The following is a 7530-nucleotide window of genomic DNA, read 5'->3' on the forward strand; positions in this document are numbered from 1 at the left end:
ACAACAAAATTTAAGTCAGTTTATATTATAGGTTGTTTGTTCCAACCCAAGCTCGTCATAGGCTAATTCGATGTGAATCGGATAGTTTGTTTTGTCAGGTCTAAAAATATTGAGGAATTTAGAAGAGGAGAACTAATTTGCTGAGTTTATTTTTCTTCATAATATATAATTTCTTTCACTTAAGGGACTCAAAAATTATATTGGACAAGGATTTTGAAGGATTATGATAAATTATTCAAATTCAATCTATGTTTTATAATATTCTCAATATTAATATATTTTTCATCAAAAAAAAAATATCGATATTAAAAATATATTGATCATAAATATTTATTTATCTTTTTCTATAAAAATACTCTAACAAAATGTGAAATTTTATCTGTTTTATCCTCTACTCTCCTCCCTTCTTCTCTATTTTAAGAAATATAATGAATATATCAATGTGTTTTTCATTATCATAAAGGCAAAGTAGAAATGATGCTTTAGAACTAGTATTCATAGTAATAATTGAAGGTACAATAAGAAAAATAATAATTTAAGTTGCGTTTAAAATTGAAAATGACATTTATTTTAAAGCAATTTATTTTTATTAAAGGGATACACAAGGTGAAATGGAATGAGTATTTGTTAATGAATTCAAAAGTAAAATATATATTAAAAAAATAATTTCAAAACTTTTCAGAAGTTAAAAATATAACCTTTAATACAAAACTTTTACATTTGATTTTTTAACATATATTTTCATTACACTTATTAGCATTTGACTATTTTTATTACCGACTTATCACACAACTTAATTGATCAATTTAATTGAAACCATGTGTCAGCTCAATAACTTATACCAAGTTCTCAACTGTTCAATTAAAACAATCTTGAGGGTTTAAAACATTTCCAATCAAAATAAAATAAGAAGTTAGAAAATGGTGTGATATGCTTTTCTAACATTTCAAAATTAACTACAAGGGAGTTATAAGATTATATTTTCATTTGACTTTGATTTAGTTGTGAGGAGTTGAGAGATTATTCAAAGTTAACTATATACATTTCTCTTGCGCACACAAAAGAATATATAATCAAATTATGAGATATTAAATCACCATAAAGGTGATATGATATTGGGACATTCTCATTGAATATTAAATCATCTTATAGTATTTATTTAGATGTCTTTTTCATTCCTTCTGAGTTTCTTTAGTGATATATGTATCATGTTAAAATTGATGTAGCTAAATATCACTAGAAGGGGGGTTGAATAGGAATTTTGCTGTTTAAAAATAGTTTTCAAATGTTTTAAAAACTATCCTCTTGCTGAGGATGGCAAGCCCGAGGATGGGTTTTCAAAACTTTCAAATTCAAAACGAGTTAAAGAGTTAAGAAGCAATATAAGATTGACACACACTGTTTTTATACTGGTTCACCCAATGATGGCTACTTCCAGTCCTCACACCCTTGTGAGATTTCACTATTGTTCAAACAGATCAACCTCTGACCGAGGATGATTACAACTTGTGTATTCTCAAGCTTCACCAAGCTTACAATCAGATTTCAAATATTTCCAGGTGTACCTCACGTGGAAATTACAGTGTGATAAGAGAGTGATTGATTCTAAATACTTTCTCAAAAGATTAACAAAGATCTAATGTAGGATTTGTAGAAAGTATGAAGATATAATGTGTTGCTTCTTGAAAGCTTTAAGATCTATGATCTTTTTTAATACAATGTGTTGTATATGATGAAGATCAGCTTGCTGCAATTTATAGAGTTCTTGTGATGTTCATTTCATAAGCCAAGCCTTTTATGACCGTTGGAAAATTCATTTGAGAAATGCCAAGGTTTTTCTTCATATTTACGAAAATGCCATTCAGCTCATTTGAAAATATGCATTCCATGTTCAAGTACGAGGTACTGTTTTCTTGGCATTTGGGGACATGTGTTGTCCTTTTCTTTTTCCTTTCTTTAATGTTTGACTATTGTGTGGAGTCCTTTTCATTCTCTTTCTTCAATGGCTTCATAAAGCTTCACAAAGCTTCACATGTGAGCTTTTTCTCTTTCCTCCATTTAATGCCTTGTAAGAACATGTGAGGTCCTTTTTATTCCTTTCTTTAAGGCTTTGGGAAGGTTTCACGTGATGCCTTCTTTCTTCTTTCCTTGCCTTAAGACATGTGATCAAGTTATATAAGGCTTGTTTGTTGTTGCCTTTTTGAAGATTGACTTTATAATCTTATTTAATCACATAATGGTACATATAGCCTTTTTGCCTATGACATGATGAGTTGCTTTCATAAAGTCTTGGAAAGCTTTTCAAGATATTGACTATAGGCACATGCTAGTATCATCATTCCTCGTACCTTTCTCTTGCATTCTTGCAACTTTTCTTCAAAGGCCTTTCTTTAATCATTTTTTAATAGTATTTTGTCTTTATTGAATGAATCAAATAATTCATTCTTTAATACTATTCTGCCCTTGTTGAATGAATTTAAATAATTCATTCTTTAATACTTTTATGCCTTTGTTTAATGAATTCAAAACAGCGAGGATGCAGAACTGCAGTTTTCTCCAGCTCGTGAGGCCATCCTCGGCACTTTCATACTTAGCATTTAACTCAGAATTTTTCTTCTTTTTCCTTAATGAATGATAACCTGTTTACTTATATAAATACACTCAAAAGCACAGATTAGTCATTAAGCATAATCATAATCTTTGATTAATTTTGTTATCATTAAAACCAATTGAGAGAGATTTTGTCTCAACAAAAATCATATCTTGAGTTATACTTATCAAATAAATATTAATATCCATATATCTCTAGAAAGCTATTTCAATTACCTCCAACTTCTATGTTTTGGTTAAAGTCTAATTCATTAATATTCCATATCTAAATAAGTGATGAATCTAAAACTTATATCCTATACTTTTATGATTGACATTTGCTCAATATTTTGACCGTATCTTGGAGTTATACAAATTCTTTTGAAGTAAAACCAAAGACATTGAATACATAACATCCATACCTACATTTTGCAAGAAGATATTATTAGGACATAAGTTTTCTGCTTAGCTCGTAATTCTACCAAATTACATTATCTAAGAATCTTAGTTTGTCGTGTTGTCTAGTAGTTGAAGAACCAAACCGTTATGTTCCAGCTCATGCGATGCAGTGCAATTGTTCGTCAAGTGAAACAATTCATACATGTGACTCTTTTTAAGGAGTTTAAAATTATATTTTACCTATTGTACAAAATTAATGTGATTTTGAAATACCTAGCCACTAAAAAAATTCATTTTTCTCCTTTAATTATTATATTTTAATTATTTATCAATTAATAATTTACACTAATAATTAAAACAAAGACAGTGGCAACTGGCAGTGGTTGTGTCGGCAGTAAGCAACAGGGTCATCACAACCAACAAAAGAAGTCACGGTGGTTGATAGCAAATATCGTTATGGTCGATAACGAAGATCACGTCGTAATGCACACTTTTGTATTTTAAAATAAAATAAAATATTTTAAGGTTAAATATATTTTTACTCATAAAATTTCAACATTTCAATTTTTGTCGTTGTAAAATAAAAAGGCAATTTTTAGTCAATTCAAAATTCATGCAAGTAATTTTAGTACCTATTGTTAAGTCAACTTATATTTTTAAATAATTTTTTTAAGCTTGTTGACAACATTATAAAATTTACATCCACAAAACATAAGCTCAAAATTTAATTTATAGGTCCATATTTTTATTACTTTTATCTTGAATTTTTTACTTTCAAAAATTCATATTTAATTCTCGAAAATAAAATAAAAATCTAAATTTTATGGGAGGAAGTTTTATAATATTCTAAACATGTTTGCAAAAAATCATTCAAAATCATTTAAATTGAAGGACATTAAATATATTTAGTTTCAACAAGAATTAAAACTATTTATTTGATAATTTTATAGCGACTAAAAACTAAAATTATATTTTTATTTTACATTGACTAAAATTGAAATGTTGAAATTTTATAAGTACTAATAACAAACTCAACCCTTAATTTAATGCATAATAATTTTTTATATTTTATCCAATAGATTGATTTATTTTAACATTTAGGGTCATTTGATAGTCAATATAAGAAATATGATATAATATAAATTATCATTTATTATCTGAATTAAGCGTTTGATGAACCAAAATGATATAATAAATTGATCTTGAACTCTATCATTTCCTACCTCTCAAATTAAAATTCTTATTTTAAATATTAGTTGACTTAAAAATCAGAAATATAGATTAAGAAAAATAATTTACTTGAGTAGACTTGTATAATATAATTTAAATTGTAATAAATTTCAACCAAATAAAATATAAATATTAATTAAAAAACAACTTAATTTGATATTAAATTAAAAAAAATTAGAAATTAATTTTATAAAATGGTTATGATTTTATCACAGGGGTAGTTTTGTTATTTTATTTAATACAATAAAATTTGAATATTTAAAAATAAATTTATTATTCACAATTATATAAAAAAATGAATAGTGATTTAATTTTTTTAAATAAATATATTTTCTTATAAAGGTAGTTTTGTCATTTACATAATATATTTATATACCATATATATGTTTAGCATTAGTTATTTATATGTTTTTTAAAAAAAATATAAAAAAAATATTTAGTAATGTTAATGAATCTCTTTAAATATAAAATTATTTCATTACTTATTTAACTTTTTTAGTAATTTTTTGTTAAATTATAAATTTTAGATAATCATTAAATTATAGCTGAACTGACAAATACCAATATTGCTATATATTGGATGTGATATTTCGAATTCGAATCCAGAATCTGGTAGTAGATATGGTAATATTTACCGTATTTTCTAAATATTTATCGTGTATATATATATATAATTGTTTTAAAGGGTAGTTTTATTGTTTAATTAATATATTATATCATGTTATGATTACGTGTGCATAAAAAAAAATTAATAAAATAATATTATATCATGTTTATTATCATTTGATTATCAAATATATGATAAAATAAGTATTTTTATATCTTATAAAATCCTATTTTTATTGTTGGTGTATCATATAATGTATTTTTCAGATCTAACCATCAAATTAGTGAAACTATTATGTCACCCATAATTTTTAACTATATATCAATTGACTAGTTGAAGGCTTGTGGCATACAAGCATTAAGACTTCCATGACTAACCTGACTTCATGGAAAATGAATAGCTAAAATATTAGGTAGGTCTCCCAATTTTCATGCTCCAAGACAAAATGTTCATGAACTCTCTTGGATGGTGTAAGACGATAACTCATAACATCTATATGTTTCTGTGATGTGCAATTTTCTTGCACGTCTCTAACATTACATTTATCTTGAAACAAAAGTCAATTGTAAAAAATAACCTAAATTGATTAGATAAATAGTTGTTAGTTTGGTTATTAGACTCTTTAAAATAAAGAAATTATAATAATATAAATTTAATAATCTAAATAGATATGTCAATTTGTTCACGAAATTGAGATATGTGTGGAGTCTACTTCATTTGACTCCAAAGATTTTTATTTCACATAAATAGAAGAGAAAATGCCTCAACTTTTTTTGAAAACAAGAATCCGCCTCACAAAAACTTTATCTTCAAAAATATTACCACAATATTATTTTAGTAACGTGTTAAAATAGGATCTCTATTAGTCATTTGAAAGAAAACAACATAATCTAAAACAAAATAGAATATAAATTATATATAGATTGAAATTCATTTAAAAGTAATATAAATTTTATAATCTTTTTACCTTAACGAGATTTTGACGTGATCCGTCAAGATACATGAGCGAAGATTAAGATGAAAGAGAAAAAGAATGAAAAAAATAAGGGATAGTTTGACGTATAGAACGTGGGCGACCACTCCATCATAGTCGGTATGCCTCATTGACATCTCTAAATTCATATTAATTAAAAGATTATCTATTAAAAAGAGGAAAGATATACGATGAATAACTTTTTTTTTTATGATTCTGACATTCATGAAAAGTGCTTATTTTCTTGTGAAAATAGGCTATATTTTGTTTGGTTTGGATTTGTCTAACATTGAAAATGTAAGCCATATGACTGACCTATTGCTCATAATGGGTTAGTTTTTATGACATTATATCTCATATATGAAAGTCCGACAATGTTTGCAAATCTATTTAAAAGTCTGGTTATCTATTTTTCATAAATAAATCAACAAACTAATAAGTCAAAGAATTAATCTATACTTTAAGAACTAACACGATTTTGTACATGAAATCCTATTAAAATTCTATTTTATAATAATAATTAAAATATGTCAAAAATTAATATATGTCAGTATATTTAAAATCAACATTCGCATAATAGCTATTGTTAATTGATGGATCATAAATTGGATATTTGAAAGATTAAGTCTATTCATATTTAAAAACAATGCACACGAGGGGTGAAAGAATACCAAATGATGTTGGTTTTAGCCAAAAAAAAATTGGAAGGTCTCATTGAAAATAAAAAAGAAATAGTGTATCGTTATTAGACATATTCATCGTAAAACAATCCTTAATATCTCACGTATGAAATTCATATTGGAAATTATGTTTTTAATGAGAACGATTATAGACATATTTTCTATATTATAATAATTTGATCAAGATTGATATTAATATGATATAATACCATTTTTTTCATCATAAACTAACCAGATAACTCAACTTAATAAGATATAGTTATAAATTCTCATAGGTCAAATAAAATATCCCATTATTTGAGTATTGTTATTAAAGTCTATAATATGTTGGAACCAAGTTGATTTCTCATTTATAGTTTTGATGTTAATAAAAGTATTTTATGAGAACAATAAATTTAGATTAATGACTTTATTATGTATGCAAAAATAAGAAGAAGAAAATCATAGGAAGCGACTAAAAGAAGCAACCAAATGATAAGATTAGAGGAATAGAAAGTATACGCGTCTACCTCTAAACATATACCTACGAAAGTAACGTGCCTCTGAAGGTTAAGAAGATTACCTTTGATGCTTGGGTCTCAAGACTGGGTCTGAAGAATGTCTCTGAAACTGAGTATGAAGAATGCATATGAAGATTGAATTTGAAGCATTGCTTTGAAGGCTTTACATGTCTCTGATGTGCACAAACTCAACATATCTCTGAAGTGTTCATATCAAGGTATGAAGATATTGTTCAAATCATAAATTCAAAGCTCACAATCCATTGATCAAAATGGCGCAACACACTCTAAATGTTGCCTATGATATGCAGCCTCTAATGTTGCACTAACTCTGAAGTTTCAACAACGTGATTTGCCTAATGCCATTAATTGTAAGTCATGCAATTTTATCTTTGACTATCATTTTTCAAGAAACGCAACATCTCACTTCAACAAGAAAGTCAATGCCTCTGATGGAAAGTCCATAACTGAAATCAAAAGAATTAAGTATGAAAATAAGACTTAGCCGAATCAAAAACTTATCAAGATCCAAGAACAAACTGAATCCATTTC

This window comes from Cicer arietinum, chromosome 6 (genome assembly GCF_000331145.2).
Source record: "Cicer arietinum cultivar CDC Frontier isolate Library 1 chromosome 6, Cicar.CDCFrontier_v2.0, whole genome shotgun sequence".
Classification (NCBI taxonomy): domain Eukaryota; kingdom Viridiplantae; phylum Streptophyta; class Magnoliopsida; order Fabales; family Fabaceae; genus Cicer; species Cicer arietinum.